Raw genomic sequence first — 17,815 nt, forward strand, 5'->3', positions numbered from 1 at the left:
AATACCTGTATTTCAGGTGGCGTTGGTGCGCGATGCAGCGGTCGGCAACGGTTCTTACAGACTGGCCCACGTAATTCTTGCCGCATTCGCAATGAATAGTATAAATTCCCGGCACCCTTAAGCCGAGACTATCTTTGACTGGTCTCAACATTTCCTTAATTTTCCTAGGTGGTCGGAAAACTGGTTTTATTCCTTGCCTCTTTAGGACTCTGCCTATCTTGCTTGTTGTAGCACCGCAAAATGGAAGCCGCGCTGTGTGTTGGTCCTCTTCTTGTTTATGGACGGCATCGTGTCTTACTTTCTTGGACAATACTGATTTAATTTCACCGGCAGAATAACCATTCCTCTTGAAAACAGTCGTCAAATGGTGAATCTCGGGACCGAGGTGGTCCTTGTCGGAAATAGTCCTGGCTCTGTGTACTAAAGTGTTCAGCATAGTTCTTTTCTGAGACGGATGATGGAAGCTGTGGCTATGCAGATATAAGTCTGTACGCGTTGGCTTCCTTTACATATTGTATATTGCGCAAACATGGCGTAAAGACGATTTTGAAACCGACAAGGAGCAAAGGAACCCATTTGCAGTGTCGCGAATATACCGTATACCATGCACATGCGGAAAAATTTATGTCGGAGTGACTGGACGATCGATCAACACTAGGATCAAAGAGCATAAGCGACTTTGCAGGTTGGGGAAGGTGGAGAAATCGGCCGTGGCAGAGCACGCACTCAATGAGACCGACCACGTAATAAAATTAGCCGACACGGGAGTTCTGGATGTAGAGAAGCACTATCATACGCACTTGTTCAGAAAAGCTGTAGAAATACAAAAACACGTGAACAGTTTCGACAAGAAAGAGGAAAACCTGAAGTTAAACGGATCCTGGCTTCTCGTACTGCAGCGAACGACCGTCGCAGGTAGCAAGAGGAGAACCGCATCGGAAATGACCGCGGAGAAGCCCTCGGACGTTGGCGCGCCAGGTACATATAGTCTGCGGCCGCGAGCTCGGCTCCAGTTCACCACCAGCAATGGAGAGTGAAGCTTTGGCAATGCCAGCCACTCGTGCTGGCTAAACGTCAGTAAAATCATTAGATGAACGTCGGCCGAAGAACCCGAGACACAAGCCAATAGGTAGTTTGTCAACAAGTGGCCACGAAATACTTAACAATTTTGTAAAACATATATTATTTTTTACCTACGACTTGTAATTATTTTAGCCGTTGCAGATCCGGACCATGCAGCCAGCACCTTATCGAGGTCACTGACAAACCTGCTGTGAGTTATGTGTTTCTATTTAGCATTGGCCGTCAGTCAACATTGGCGACGACTCGTTTGTCATCATAACATAATGTACGACTAGACCTGCAGTTTTTGAATAACTTTAACACCGTTGGTGGTGTCTCACCACGACGCTGTACGAGCGGCGGCCTCTGAAACCTGTCCGTGCTTGGCGTTGCTTGCAGTGTAGTGTTTTCTGGGGCAGCTCCAGCATCATTCAGCTAGCAGGCTTGCAAGCACTGGTAACCAGCGGGCAGGCTAGCTAAACATAGGCTCCTTTAAGTTGCATGCACGCGCCACTTGCATACTCTACTCCACCTTGTACTCTGCAATACGTGTGTTGATAGAAACGCTGGTCTCTCCAATGTACACTATGTGATCAAAAGTATCCGGACACCTGGCTGAAAATGACTTACAAGTGCTTGGTGTCCTCCATCGGTAATGTTGCAATTCAGTATGGTGTTGGCCCATCCTTAGCCTAGAGGACAGCTTCCACTCTAGCAAGCATACGTTCTATCAGGTGCTGGAAGGTTTCCTGGGGAATGGCAGGCCTTTCTTCACGGAGTGCTGCATTGAGGAGAGGTATCGATGTCGGTCGGTGAGGCCTGGCACTAAGTCGGCGTTCCAAAACATCGCGAAGGTGTTCTGTAGGATTCAGGCCAGGACTCTGTGCTGGCCAGTCCATTACAGCGATGTTATTGTCGTGTAACTACTCCGCCACAGGCCGTGCATTATGAACAGGCGCTTGATCGTGTTGAAAGATGCAATCGCCATCCCCGAATTGCTCTTCAACACTGGGTAGCAAGAAGGTGCTTTAAACTTCACTGTAGGCCTGTACTGTGATAGTGCGACGCAAAACAACTATGGGTGCAAGAACCTTCCGTGAAAAACACGACCACACCACAACACAAACGCGGCCGAATTTTACTGTTGGCACTAGACACGCTGACAGATGACGTTCACCGGGCATTCACCATACTCACACGCTGCCATCGATTCGCCACATCGTGTGTAAGCAGGCTGTTTAGGTTTTTATGTCGGTAACGCCACGTAGCGCTCTGTATGAAAATCACTGACTGTGCTGTGTGCAGTCTGTGGCTGGGTGGCATTGTTGTAATATTCGCTATTGTAGCGCTGGGCCGTTGGATGTTAACAGCGCGTAGCGTTGCGCAGTTGGAGGTGAGCCGCCAGCAGTGGTGGATGTGGGGAAGTGAGATGGCGGATTTTTGAGAGCGGATGATCTGCACGTGTGTTCATCAGAAACAGTACATTTGTAAGAATGGATGTCATGAACTGCTATATACGTGATGGCTTTTGAACACTCTTAAGGTAATTCATTGTTTGTTCTGTATCAAAATCTTTCATTTGCTAACTATGCCTATCAGTAATTAGAGCCTTCAGTAGTTTGAATCTTTTATTTAGCTGGCAGTAGTGGCGCTCGACGTATTGCTGTAGTTGGAGTAACGAAGATTTTTGTGGGGTAAGTGATTTGTGGAAGGTATAGGACATTGTCAGTCAGGGCCATTCTTTTGTAGGGATTATTGAAAGTCAGATTGCGTTGCGCTAAAAAAATATTGTGTGTCACTTTAGTGTTGATCAGAATAGGTAAAGAGCGAAATGTCTGAGTACGTTCAGTTTTACTCAGCTGTTTGAAAATCAAATAATGTAAGAGATTTATCAGCACAGTAACTCAATAATTTTTCTAAGGGGACGTTTCACGTGTACCGTGTTTCGTCACTGCACACAACATTTTTCCACTACTCATTCGTCCAATTTTTACTCTCCTTACACCAAGCGAGGCGTCGTTTGGCATTTACCGGCGTGATGTGTGCCTTATAAGCAGCCGCTCGACCATGAAATCCAAGTTTTTGCACCTCCCACCTAACTGTCATAGTGCTTGCAGTGGATCCTGACGCAATTTGGAATTTCTGTGTGATGGCCTGGATAGACGTCTGCCAATTACACATTACCACTCCAACTTTCGGCGGTCTCTGTCATTCAACAGACGAGGTCGGTCTGTACGCTTTTGTGCTGTACATGTCTCTCCACGTTTCCACATTACTATCACATCTGAAACAGTGGACATAGGGATGTTTAGGAGTGTGGAAATCTCGCATACAGACGTACGACACAAGTGACACCCATCATTTGACAACGTTCGGAGTTCTTAAGTTCCGCGGAGCGCCCCATTCTGCTCTCTCGTGATGTCTAATGACTACTGAGGTTGCTGATATGGAGTACGTATGTTTTTTCTGGGCGTCCGTATACTTTTGATCACATAATGTATATGTCCACCATCGCAATTAAGCTCGTATACTTCAGACGTGTATCGCTTGTCTTCCAAATCTTTGCTGAAACACAGGAAGCTCCTCATTTTGCTGTTACTGTGTTAGATTGGTTTCATTTCCCATCGTCGTAAGATCTTGCCCATCCAGTCTCTAACACCTGGTTAGCTACCGATTTACCGTAGTGGTTGTTTCTAGGTGCTTTCCGTCCTGTCCGTTGTTGCCATAGCTTTATACACTCCTGGAAATGGAAAAAAGAACACATTGACACCGGTGTGTCAGACCCACCATACTTGCTCCGGACACTGCGAGAGGGCTGTACAAGCAATGATCACACGCACGGCACAGCGGACACACCAGGAACCGCGGTGTTGGCCGTCGAATGGCGCTAGCTGCGCAGCATTTGTGCACCGCCGCCGTCAGTGTCAGCCAGTTTGCCGTGGCATACGGAGCTCCATCGCAGTCTTTAACACTGGTAGCATGCCGCGACAGCGTGGACGTGAACCGTATGTGCAGTTGACGGACTTTGAGCGAGGGCGTATAGTGGGCATGCGGGAGGCCGGGTGGACGTACCGCCGAATTGCTCAACACGTGGGGCGTGAGGTCTCCACAGTACATCGATGTTGTCGCCAGTGGTCGGCGGAAGGTGCACGTGCCCGTCGACCTGGGACTGGACCGCAGCGACGCACGGATGCACGCCAAGACCGTAGGATCCTACGCAGTGCCGTAGGGGACCGCACCGCCATTTCCCAGCAAATTAGGGACACTGTTGCTCCTGGGGTATCGGCGAGGACCACTCGCAACCGTCTCCATGAAGCTGGGCTACGGTCCCGCACACCGTTAGGCCGTCTTCCGCTCACGCCCCAACATCGTGCAGCCCGCCTCCAGTGGTGTCGCGACAGGCGTGAATGGAGGAACGAATGGAGACGTGTCGTCTTCAGCGAAGAGAGTCGCTTCTGCCTTGGTGCCAGTGATGGTCGTATGCGTGTTTGGCGCCGTGCAGGTGAGCGCCACAATCAGGACTGCATACGACCGAGGCACACAGGGCCAACACCCGGCATCATGGTGTGGGGAGCGATCTCCTACACTGGCCGTACACCACTGGTGATCGTCGAGGGGACACTGAATAGTGCACGGTACATCCAAACCGTCATCGAACCCATCGTTCTACCATTCCTAGACCGGCAATGGAACTTGCTGTTCCCACAGGACAATGCACGTCCGCATGTATCCCGTGCCACCCAACGTGCTCTAGAAGGTGTAAGTCAACTACCCTGGCCAGCAAGATCTCCGGATCTGTCCCACATTGAGCATGTTTGGGACTGGATGAAGCGTCGTCTCACGCGGTCTGCACGTCCAGCACGAACGCTGGTCCAACTGAGGCGCCAGGTGGAAATGGCATGGCAAGCCGTTCCACAGGACTACATCCAGCATCTCTACGATCGTCTCCATGGGAGAATAGCAGCCTGCATTGCTGCGAAAGGTGGATATACACTGTACTAGTGCCGACATTGTGCATGCTCTGTTGCCTGTGTCTATGTGCCTGTGGTTCTGTGAGTGTGATCATGTGATGTATCTGATCCCAGGAATGTGTCAATAAAGTTTCCCCTTCCTGGGACAATGAATTCACGGTGTTCTTATTTCAATTTACAGGAGTGTAGTACTTTCGTTTTACCTATTTTTCCAGAAAGTGGTTCGTAGTTTGCGAAGTTCACCCTCCAGGGTGCCGGTTTCGTTGATTCCGTACGTCTCGTTGTTCAAGTATGAGAACTCGGTTGTCCATGGATAGTAGCGATCGTAATTTTCCACCATTAATCATGCACTTGTTAAACTACATCTTATTGCAGCAATCTACCCTCTATGCAATACGATGACAGCAGATACCCTGGCACCGACCACGGGACAGACCTGGAGTAGCAGTATTTTTAAGGGGCTCCCGAACATCCTAAACTTGCAATGTTAAAATAACGCTTATAAATTACATCTTTCCTCACAAAATATTTGAGGTAGGAAGTTGAACTTTTTACAGATTATTTATTGGAATATGGGCTACAACTTAACACAGGGATTTTACAAAATTTTAGTTCAGTTATTAAAGATGATTTTTTTTTCAATTGTAATGAAAATTCACAACATTTTTTTTTGCAATTTTGTATTTATATATTCAAAAATATACAGTTTTTTTTTTTGAAAAAGGCTGTGTTAAATTATGCAGAAGGTACTGTGTAACATTTACTGAAAGTTTGAAACAAATATGTTTGGAAGACCCTTAGAAAACATGTAATTAGTATGATAAAATAAAAGTTTTGGGAATCGAGCGACAAAGATTGGATTAACTTTTTAGTGCATTCCAGGTCCATAGGATGGATTATCTTCATCCTCTGCAAACTCCTCCTCCAGCTTCCTCTTGTTCCTCCTCCTGTTTACTCTTGCTTGTATTTCTAGACTCTTAACAGCCCTGTCTGCAGCCCAGAGGCGTTCCTTGTCTAAAGCAAGCATCGCTCGTTGTTGTGTTCGTAGATTTTGCTACCATTTTCTTCAGTTGCAGTTACTGCAACACTGTTCCAAAAGGTGATCATGTGTGAACACTTATCACATTTCAGTTGTATTTCACTAGCAAGTCCTACGTGCTTTATTATGGAGAGTTCCAGACCAACTTCACTACAATGAATACATCTTACACAGTTTGAAAAAATTCCTTTGAGAACCGACATATCAAATATTTCATTCACATCCGATTCGCCCATAAAACATTCATAGTTTTCACTCATTGAACCAAGCTTCTTCTGTGAAGTACACTCCTGGAAATTGAAATAAGAACACATTGACACCGGTGTGTCACACCCACCATACTTGCTCCGGACACTGCGAGAGGGCTGTACAAGCAATGATCACACGCACGGCACAGCGGACACACCAGGAACCGCGGTGTTGGCCGTCGAATGGCGCTAGCTGCGCAGCATTTGTGCACCGCCGCCGTCAGTGTCAGCCAGTTTGCCGTGGCATACGGAGCTCCATCGCAGTCCTTAACACTGGTAGCATGCCGCGACAGCGTGGACGTGAACCGTATGTGCAGTTGACGGACTTTGAGCGAGGGCGTATAGTGGGCATGCGGGAGGCCGGGTGGACGTACCGCCGAATTGCTCAACACGTGGGGCGTGAGGTCTCCACAGTACATCGATGTTGTCGCCAGTGGTCGGCGGAAGATGCACGTGCCCGTCGACCTGGGACCGGACCGCAGCGACGCACGGATGCACGCCAAGACCGTAGGATCCTACGCAGTGCCGTAGGGGACCGCACCGCCACTTCCCAGCAAATTAGGGACACTGTTGCTCCTGGGGTATCGGCGAGGACCATTCGCAACCGTCTCCATGAAGCTGGGCTACGGTCCCGCACACCGTTAGGCCGTCTTCCGCTCACGCCCCAACATCGTGCAGCCCGCCTCCAGTGGTGTCGCGACAGGCGTGAATGGAGGGACGAATGGAGACGTGTCGTCTTCAGCGATGAGAGTCGCTTCTGTCTTGGTGCCAATGATGGTCGTATGCGTGTTTGGCGCCGTGCAGGTGAGCGCCACAATCAGGACTGCATACGACTGAGGCACACAGGGCCAACACCCGGCATCATGGTGTGGAGAGCGATCTCCTACACTGGCCGTACACCACTGGTGATCGTCGAGGGGACACTGAATAGTGCACGGTACATCCAAACCGTCATCGAACCCATCGTTCTACCATTCCTAGACCGGCAAGGGAACTTGCTGTTCCAACAGGACAATCAACGTCCGCATGTATCCCGTGCCACCCAACGTGCTCTAGAAGGTGTAAGTCAACTACCCTGGCCAGCAAGATCTCCGGATCTGTCCCCGATTGAGCATGTTTGGGACTGGATGAAGCGTTGTCTCACGCGGTCTGCACGTCCAGCACGAACGCTGGTCCAACTGAGGCGCCAGGTGGAAATGGCATGGCAAGCCGTTCCACAGGACTACATCCAGCATCTCTACGATCGTCTCCATGGGAGAATAGCAGCCTGCATTGCTGCGAAAGGTGGATATACACTGTACTAGTGCCGACATTGTGCATGCTCTGTTGCCTGTGTCTATGTGCCTGTGGTTCTGTCAGTGTGATCATGTGATGTATCTGACCCCATAAAGGTGTTAATAAAGTTTCCCCTTCCTGGGACAATGAATTCACGGTGTTCTTATTTCAATTTCCAGGAGTGTATTTTCTTTCTTTGTGTGTGAGGAATGTTTCCTGAAAGTTTGGCCGTACCTTTTTGTAGCACCCTGTATACGTGAACTACTGTTGTCGGCTTTGGCTTGCTGTCGATTCTGATGAGAAGAACTCAATCACTGGGGCGTTTTCGATAACTCATTCTCTGTCTTGTCTCTGGACTGTTCACAGTAACTCAGTACATTCTCTAATTTCTTATTCATAACGAATCCTGCTACCATTATACTCCTAATACAGGAAGTCTTTTAAGATCTTACAATGTAAGTCATACTGTCTTACTCAGAACCTGGACCAGTGTGTTCTCCAGCAAAAGTGTATCAAAGTTTCTAGTCTCCTCTGAATTTTTGCAAATAATTAGTGGTAAAATAAACTTACGAAACTTCGTTTGGGCCTCTGATACACAGAAATAAAATATTTCCGTAACTTTATGTTGTTCTAAATATCACAGAAAGATAGCGCTTAACGTCCCATCGAAAACGAGGACGTAAGAGACGGAGTACACGCTTTGTTTGAGGGCATAACTGGAAAAAGAATCGAACATGTCATTTTAAAAAGAGCCAGACCAGCATTTGCCTTAAGTGATTTTAGGGAAAAGGAACCTCTAAATCTTTGATCTCTAAATCTTTCTATTGTAAAAGGGGTATGCACCAAAGTCCTTCCGAAGGTGTGATATTTTGCTCGTTTATTCTTTTTACCTCCGATCTTTCACTCGCCATTAAAGCCTTCGCTGCCATTAGCACCTGAATAAAAGAAAAAATCCTTTTTAAAAAGTTTTGCCAAGCTAAAGACTATTCTGGGGACAAACAGGAATAAAAATCAACAGAGAAAAACTGGCTGAGGTAGATTTGAAGCTTCAGAAGGCGTTGGCAGAGATAATTTTTTATGTTAGGTAACATAGAAATCCCCAGAATTCATGTCATACGTTAGAAAGCGTCTAAGGACGTTATGGCTTTTTTGCAGAATTCTTGCGTAATTCATTTTTCTATCTACTGTTGACAGCGGTGATAATACAGCAATCGCCCTTTGTTGCGGACGTGCTACAGCTGCCTTTATTTGCCACTTACCGCCGTGTGGCGAGGCGGTCAAGAAAATTTTAATTTTTGTATCCCAGATTTCGTTCCCAACTAGTACCAGCAGATGTGGGCGGCAGTTAGGATCGACGAAATGTGAACGTTTTCTTGCAATTTTTTTCCAAATTATATTCAGATATTTTTTTAATCCAGGTGAAAGGGGAGTATTCAAATGGCTGTGAGCACCATGGAACGTAACTTTTGAGGTCATCAGTCCCCTAGAACTTAGAAGTACTTAAACCTAACTAACCTAAGGACATCACACACAGCCATGCCCGAGGCAGGATTCGAACCTGCGACCGTAGCGGCCGCGCGGTTCCAGACTGAAACGCCTACAACCGCTTGGCCACTTCGGCCGGCAGGGGAGTATTGTTGCAAATCTTTGATAACTGTCAGAAGTTTTCGCTTTAAGTAATTCGTGGCCGAGATAATCTCTCTCTATGTCATGAATTTCGACATATTCGAAACTGGCGTTTAGGTGCGTTACGTCCTATGGAAGATCTAAACTGTGAGGCTGGAGCATCAAGAACAATATATTGTTAAGGGATCGAATTTTCTGTTGACGCTAAAATTATTTGTGCACAGGGAGAAAGCGTTCCTTCATTCAGTGACGTTCCGTTGCTGCAAAGGGGCTCCGGAATGGCTCAAAATCATGAAAATTTTTACTTTTTTGCGTGTTCTGAATCTGCAGACTATTACCTTTTAATAGATATATAATTTATTCAATTCCGAAGACAACAACTATTTTTAAATTTTTTTTGAAATGTGTTCTACATGGGCGTGACCCACTGTGGCGCTGTTAAACTGCTGTCAAATGGTGTTATTATTAACGTCCGTGTTCATCAGGTACATTTTAGTGATGTGAGATAAAGTATGTGTTGTGGCTAACCTGTGATGGTTCAATATATATCGCTGGTGTGATTGTCGATTGTTTCATGTTTATTTACTCTGTCGTTATCTCGAAAATATTCGTAATTAATTCTGTTTCTTGAGTCTCTGTTTTGTTGAAGTATAATAATGAGTAAAAGTAAAGTTGTTAGAAATCCTCTGAAGGCTTTTAAGAAAAGGAGAAATGTTGGAAAGCCAAAGGTATGTGTTATTACTGTAAACAATAAAGACGATAACCAAGTGAGTGAACCTAACCTCTCAAGTACACCTGCCCATACCAGGCAAAGTGGGAAAGAAAATACACTCCTGGAAATTGAAATAAGAACACCGTGAATTCATTGTCCCAGGAAGGGGAAACTTTATTAACACCTTTATGGGGTCAGATACATCACATGATCACACTGACAGAACCACAGGCACATAGACACAGGCAACAGAGCATGCACAATGTCGGCACTAGTACAGTGTATATCCACCTTTCGCAGCAATGCAGGCTGCTATTCTCCCATGGAGACGATCGTAGAGATGCTGGATGTAGTCCTGTGGAACGGCTTGCCATGCCATTTCCACCTGGCGCCTCAGTTGGACCAGCGTTCGTGCTGGACGTGCAGACCGCGTGAGACAACGCTTCATCCAGTCCCAAACATGCTCAATCGGGGACAGAGCCGGAGATCTTGCTGGACAGGGTAGTTGATTTACACCTTCTAGAGCACGTTGGGTGGCACGGGATACATGCGGACGTGCATTGTCCTGTTGGAACAGCAAGTTCCCTTGCCGGTCTAGGAATGGTAGAACGATGGGTTCGATGACGGTTTGGATGTACCGTGCACTATTCAGTGTCCCCTCGACGATCACCAGTGGTGTACGGCCAGTGCAGGAGATCGCTCCCCACACCATGATGCCGGGTGTTGGCCCTGTGTGCCTCGGTCGTATGCAGTCCTGATTGTGGCGCTCACCTGCACGGCGCCAAACACGCATACGACCATCATTGGCACCAAGGCAGAAGCGACTCTCATCGCTGAAGACGACACGTCTCCATTCGTCCCTCCATTCACGCCTGTCGCGACACCACTGGAGGCGGGCTGCACGATGTTGGGGCGTGAGCGGAAGACGGCCTAACGGTGTGCGGGACCGTAGCCCAGCTTCATGGAGACGGTTGCGAATGGTCCTCGCCGATACCCCAGGAGCAACAGTGTCCCTAATTTGCTGGGAAGTGGCGGTGCGGTCCCCTACGGCACTGCGTAGGATCCTACGGTCTTGGCGTGCATCCGTGCGTCTCTGCGGTCCGGTCCCAGGTCGACGGGCACGTGCAACTTCCGCCGACCACTGGCGACAACATCGATGTACTGTGGAGACCTCACGCCCCACGTGTTGAGCAATTCGACGGTACGTCCACCCGGCCTCCCGCATGCCCACTATACGCCCTCGCTCAAAGTCCGTCAACTGCACATACGGTTCACGTCCACGCTGTCGCGGCATGCTACCAGTGTTAAAGACTGCGATGGAGCTCCGTATGCCACGGCAAACTGGCTGACACTGACGGCGGCGGTGCACAAATGCTGCGCAGCTAGCGCCATTCGACGGCCAACACCGCGGTTCCTGGTGTGTCCGCTGTGCCGTGCGTGTGATCATTGCTTGTACAGCCCTCTCGCAGTGTCCGGAGCAAGTATGGTGGATCTGACACACCGGTGTCAATGTGTTCTTTTTTCCATTTCCAGGAGTGTATGTTATGTGGACATGTGTCCGGAAACGCTTACTTTCCATGTTAGACCTCATTTTATTACTTCTCTTCAAATCAAATTAATCGCGGAATGGAAACACACAGCAACAGAACGTACCAGCGTGACTTCAAACACTTTGTTACAGGAAATGTTCAAAATGTCCTCCGTTAGCGAGGATACATGCATCCACCCCCCGTCGCATGGAATCCCTCATGCGCTGATGCAGCCCTGTAAAATGGCGTATTGTATCACAGCCGTCCACAAAACGAGCACGAAGAGTCTCTACATTTGGTACCGGGGTTGCGTAGACAAGAGCTTTCAAATGCCCCCATAAATGAAAGTCAAGAGAGTTGAGGTCAGGAGGGCGTGGAGGCCATGGAATTGGTCCGCCTCTACCAATCCGTCGGTCACCGAATCTGTTGTTGAGAAGCGTACGAACACTTCGACTGAAATGTGCAGGAGCTCCATCGTGCATGAACAACATGTTGTGTCGTACATGTAAAGGCACATGTTCTAGGCCGGCCGCGGTGGTCTAGCGGTTCTAGGCGCGCAGTCCGGAACCGCGTGACTGCTACGGCCGCAGGTTCGAATCCTGCCTCGGGCATGGATGTGTGTGATGTTCTTAGGTTAGTTAGGTTTAAGTAGTTCTAAGTTCTAGGGGACTGATGACCACAGTAGTTAAGTCCCATAGTGCTCAGAGCCATTTGAACCATTTTGAACATGTTCTAGCAGCACAGGTAGAGTATCCCGTATGAAATCATGATAACGTGCTCCATTGAGCGTAGGTGGACGAAACTAAAATGAGCTCTAACATGGAAATTAAGCGCTTCCGGACACATGTCCACATAACATCTTTTCTTTATTTGTGTGTGAGGAATGTTTCATGAAAGTTTGGCCATACCTTTTTGTAACACCCTGTATATGCCAAGGCGCAAGAGGATAAAAGAGATAGAGAAAGTATATGCCCACTGAACGGGTAATAAAAAACGCAAATTGAGATGAAAATCTAATAATCTTGGGGTACTAGAACGCGGTTGCAGGGGAAGGAGTAGAAGAAAGTGTTGTGGAAGAACATGGCTTGGTAATAGGAATGAGAGAGGAGAAACACAAATTGAGTTTTGCAATAAATTTCAGCTAGCAACAGCCAATACTGTGCTCATGAACAGGTGGAAAAGGCCTCGAGAAACGGGAATATTCCAGCTGGATAGCATCACAGACAGAGAGAGATTCCAAAATCAGATTTTGGATTGTAAGGCGCACCCAGGAGCAAATATTGTTGAATCAGACCCCAATTTAATAATGATGAAGAGGAGACTGAAGTTTAATAAATTGTACAGAAGAATCAGAATCGAAGGAAATGATATACTGAAGTAATGAGGAAGGATGAGGCGCGCTTGAAGTTCGCTGCGATAAGAAATACCACAGTAGGCAGTCCGGTTAAAGAGTGGGCACATCTAAAAAGAGCAATTACAGATGTTGGACAGACAAATATGAATACTATGAAGCTAACTGCGAAGACACCTTGGGTAATAGAACAAATACTTCAACTGATTGACGAAAGAAGGACGTACAAAATGTTCAGGAAAGGCCAGGAATACAACAACATAAATTAAGTAGGATTGAAATGAATAGGAACCGCAGGACAGCCGAGGCGAAATGACTGTTGGAGAAGTGTGAAAAAATCGAAAAAGAAGTTATCGTCGGACGGACTGACAGCATACAGAAGAGTCCAAACAACCATCCGTGAAATTAAAGTAAGGGCGGAATCATTAACAATGCAATGGGAATCCCATTGTCATTCGCAGAGGAGCGAGCGGGTAGGTGGAGAGAGTCCAGAATGACATTTTCACTCTGCAGCGGAGTGTGCGCTGATATGAAACTTCCTGGCAGATTAAAACTGTGTGCCCGACCGAGACTCCAACTCGGGACCTTTGCCTTTCGCGGGCAAGTGCTCTACCATCTGAGCTACCGAAGCACGACTCACGCACGGTACTCACAGCTTTACTTCTGCCAGTACCTCGTCTCCTACCTTCCAAACTTTACAGAAGCTCTCCTGGGAACCTTGCAGAACTAGCACTCCTGAAAGAAAGGATATTGCGGAGACATGGCTTACCCACAGCCTGGGGTATGTTTCCAGAATGAGATTTTCACTCAGCAGCGGAGTGTGCGCTGATGTGAAACTTCCTGGCAGATTAAAACTGGGTGCCCGACCGAGACTCGAACTCGGGACCTTTGCCTTTCGCGGGCAAGTGCTCTACCATCTGAGCTACCGAAGCACGACTCACGCACGGTACTCACAGCTTTACTTCTGCCAGTCGTGCTTCGGTCGCTCAGATGGTAGAGCACTTGCCCGCGAAAGGCAAAGGTCCCGAGTTCGAGTCTCGGTCGGGCACACAGTTTTAATCTGCCAGGAAGTTTCAGGTGAAGACAGTGCAATGAAGGCCTCTATGAGGGGGAGGAATTTTCCGCTGACGTGATAGAAGAAGAAATTGGAGTTGATAAGGAAGAGAGCAGACAGATTACTGAGGTATATGTGAATTAAATGCAAATAAAGACCAATGTTAATATTTTAAGGCAGCCCACCAAACAAGAATTGTTCAAGTAGACTCACCTTTCTGCTACAAAAATAATTTGTAGTAACCACACGAACCACGGACTTGGCCTCAATGGCATGCCTTGTATGCCTCAGTAATGCAGACACGCATACCGTGTGTACAAGCCACATTGAAGGTGTGTCTGTGGAGAGGTATCTGGAGAGTGGCACCAGACTTTTCATTGGATGCAGGGGTAACAGTGTAGATGGTTGAGTGACATGGCCTGGTAACATTGATCAACACGGCCTTGCTGTGCTACTGCGAATGGTTGAAAGTAAGAAGAAAATATAGCAGTATGTTCTCCAAGGACATGCAGCTATAGAGAGGATGTATAGTACAGACTGGCAAAAGCAACAAAAACGTTTATGGAAAGGTGAAATATGAAAGAGACAGACATGAGGAGAATAGAAGTTTATGAAATTCGATACTTATAACAGGACATTAAAAAGTAAGAAAAATAAATCTGCAGCCTCCTAAAGTGTCAGATACTACGAATATTAAGACATTATATTGTGTGTAATTTTTTTGTTATGTTTTTGCTGAAATCATTTGAGAATTCCGGCTTATTTTTTTCACCTTCACGTTACTCTTAGCGCCTTGTCTGTCTTTACGGATGGAAGAAAGTGATGCTGTTGCGCTATTTAAAAAATTACATTTTATTTAAACATGCTATACAACTCTAAAACTAAACTCCTCCCGAAAAGGCCTTGGAAGGCTCAACGGTACTGACCGACCGCCGTGTCATCCTCAGCTCATAGGCGTCCCTGGATGCGGATATGGAGGGGCATGTGGTCAGCACACCGCTCTCCCGGCCGTACGTCAGTTTAGGTGCGTTACGTCCTATGGAAGATCTAAACAGTGAGGCTGGAGCATCAAGAACAATGTATTGTTAAGGGATCGAATTTTCTGTTGCCGCTAAAATTATTTGTGCACAGGGAGAAAGCGTTCCTTCATTCAGTGACGTTCCGTTGCTGCAAAGGGAACTTTAAAAATACTGCTACTCCAGGTCTGTCCCGTGGTCGGTGCCAGGGTATCTACGGTCATCGTATTGCATAGAGCGTAGATTGGTGCAATAACATGTAGTTTAACAAGTGCATGATTAATGGTGGAAAATTACGATCGGTACTATCCATGGACAACCGAGTTCTCATACTTGAACAACGAGACGTACGGAATCAACGAAACCGGCACCCTGGAGCGTGAACCACTTTCTGGAAAAATAGGTAGAACGAAGGTACTATAAAGCTATGGCAACAACGGACAGGACGGAAAGCACCTAGAAACAACCACTACGGTAAATCGGTAGCTAACCAGGTGTTAGAGACTGGGTGGGCAAGATCTTACGCCGATGGGAAATGAAACCAATCTAACACAGTAACAGCAAAATGAGGAGCCTCCTGTGTTCCAGCAAAAATTTGGAAGACAGGCGATACACGTCTGGAGTATACGAGCTTAATTGCGATGGTGGAGATATACATTATGTGATCAAAAGTATACGGACGGCCAGAAAAAACATACGTACTCCATATCAGCAACCTCAGTAGTCATTAGACATCGTGAGAGAGCAGAATGGGGCGCTCCGCGGAACTTAAGAACTTCGAACGTGGTCAAATGATGGGTGTCACTTGTGTCGTACGTCTGTATGCGAGATTTCCACACTCCTAAACATCCCTATATCCACCGTTTCCGATGTGATAGTGAAGTGGAAACGTGAAGAGACACGTACAGCACAAAAGCGTACAGACCGAAGTTGTCTGTTGAATGACACCGACAGTTGGGGTGGTAATGTGTAATTGGCAGACATCTATCCAGGCCATCACACAGAAATTCCAAATTGCGTCAGGATCCACTGCAAGTACTATGACAGTTAGGTGTGAGGTGCAAAAACTTGGATTTCATGGTCGAGCGGCTGCTCATAAGGCACACATCACACCGGCAAATGCCAAACGACGCCTCGCTTGGTGAAAGGAGAGTAAAAATTGGACGAATGAGTAGTGGAAAAATGTTGTGTGCAGTGACGAAACACGGTACACGTGAAACGTCCTCTTAGAAAAATTATTGAATTACTGTGCTGATAAGTCTCTTACATTATTTGATTTTCAAACAGCTGAGTAAAACTGAACGTACTCAGACATTTCGCTCTTTACCTATTCTGATCGACACTAAAGTGACACACAATATTTTTTTAGCGCAACACAATCTGACTTTCAATAATCCCTACAAAAGAATGGCCCTGACTAACATTGTCCTATAGCTTCCACAAATCACTTACCCCACAAAAATCTTCGTTACTCGAACTACTGCAATACGTCGAGCGCCACTACTGCCAGCTAAATAAAAGATTCAAACTACTGAAGGCACTAATTACTGATAGGCATAGTTAGCAAATGACAGATTTTGATACAGAACAAACAATGAATTATCTTAAGAGTGTTCAAAAGTCATCATATATATAGCAGTTCATGACATCCATTCTTACAAATGTACTGTTTCTGATGGACACACGTGCAGATCATCCGCTCTCAAAAATCCGCCATCTCACTTCCCCACATCCACCACTGCTGGCGGCTCACCTCCAACTGCGCAACGCTACGCGCTGTTAACATCCAACTGCCCAGCACTACAATAGCGAATATTACGAGGGCAGTTCAATAAGTAATGCAACACTTTTTTTTTCTCGGCCAGTTTTGGTTGAAAAATCGGGAAATTTCTTGTGGAATATTTTCAAACATTCCCGCTTCGTCTCGTATAGTTTCATTGACTTCCGACAGGTGGCAGCGCTTCTCAGTTTGCCTCACAAGGGCTGAGTGCACCCCGCTTGCCAACAGCGCTCGGCAGATCGGATGGTAACCCATCCAAGTGCTAGCCCAGCCCGACAGCGCTTAACTTCGGTGATCTGACGGGAACCGGTGCTACCACTGCGGCAAGGCCGTTGGCTTAAACGTGATATGATGTGTTATAATGTTGTTATTATTCCTTTTCTGATCTTGTCTTTGAATGTATTTTCAGTCTTGAAATAGTCAAAGGCCGACGTTGGTCTTACTAACACAGTGATGATATTGCTCGGTTGCCATTGCCGAGGCATAAAATGCATACTGCGTACTGCATGACCTGTGTCCTTTCAGGTTTCCGAAGTACGATCCATTTAAAGTAATATTGCTATTCTACTCGTTGCAATAGCTACAGTACTTTCCACGGTCAGGCGACACTTCACTAGTTACAGCCCAACAATTACAGATTGTGCTGACGCTGAGAAAATTCGTTCCCATCATTAAGATAATTCCCTATTCTCTCCTTTTCTTGCTCATTATATAGAATAAACGCATTTAACCACTTAATGGATAGGGAGCTGGAATTATGTACTGGAGGTTACTGCTAAATATCAGGCGGGTAGATCGGATTCATAATGAAGAGATACTCAATCGAATTGGGGAGAAAAGAAATTTACGTCGCAGTGGAAGAGAAGAAGTTAGCGGTTGACGGGACTCATCGTGAGGCATCAAGCAATTGTCAGTTTGATGTAGCAGGAACTTTGTGAGACAACAATTGTAGAGGGAGACTGTAACCTCCCTCTCACTTATCGACCTTAATGACAGTAAAAAATTAAACTACATGCACCTAATGGAAATTTGGGAAAAGCAATCGTTACCGAAGTTAATTTGTCGGTAAAGAGGGAGGAAAGGGTTACATCTAAATGTAAGGAAAAATGCAAATGAAATCGGTGGAAGTTAATTTTGAGAAAAGGGTAAAAT

At 46.6% G+C, this 17,815-nt stretch overlaps 1 pseudogene; it reads right to left on the bottom strand.

The window, feature by feature from the left end:
- Positions 1-16,882: 16,882 nt before the first annotated feature.
- Positions 16,883-17,000, bottom strand: LOC126475895 (5S ribosomal RNA; annotated as a pseudogene).
- Positions 17,001-17,815: the final 815 nt, after the last annotated feature.

This window comes from Schistocerca serialis, chromosome 4, assembly GCF_023864345.2.
Source record: "Schistocerca serialis cubense isolate TAMUIC-IGC-003099 chromosome 4, iqSchSeri2.2, whole genome shotgun sequence".
NCBI lineage: Eukaryota > Metazoa > Arthropoda > Insecta > Orthoptera > Acrididae > Schistocerca > Schistocerca serialis.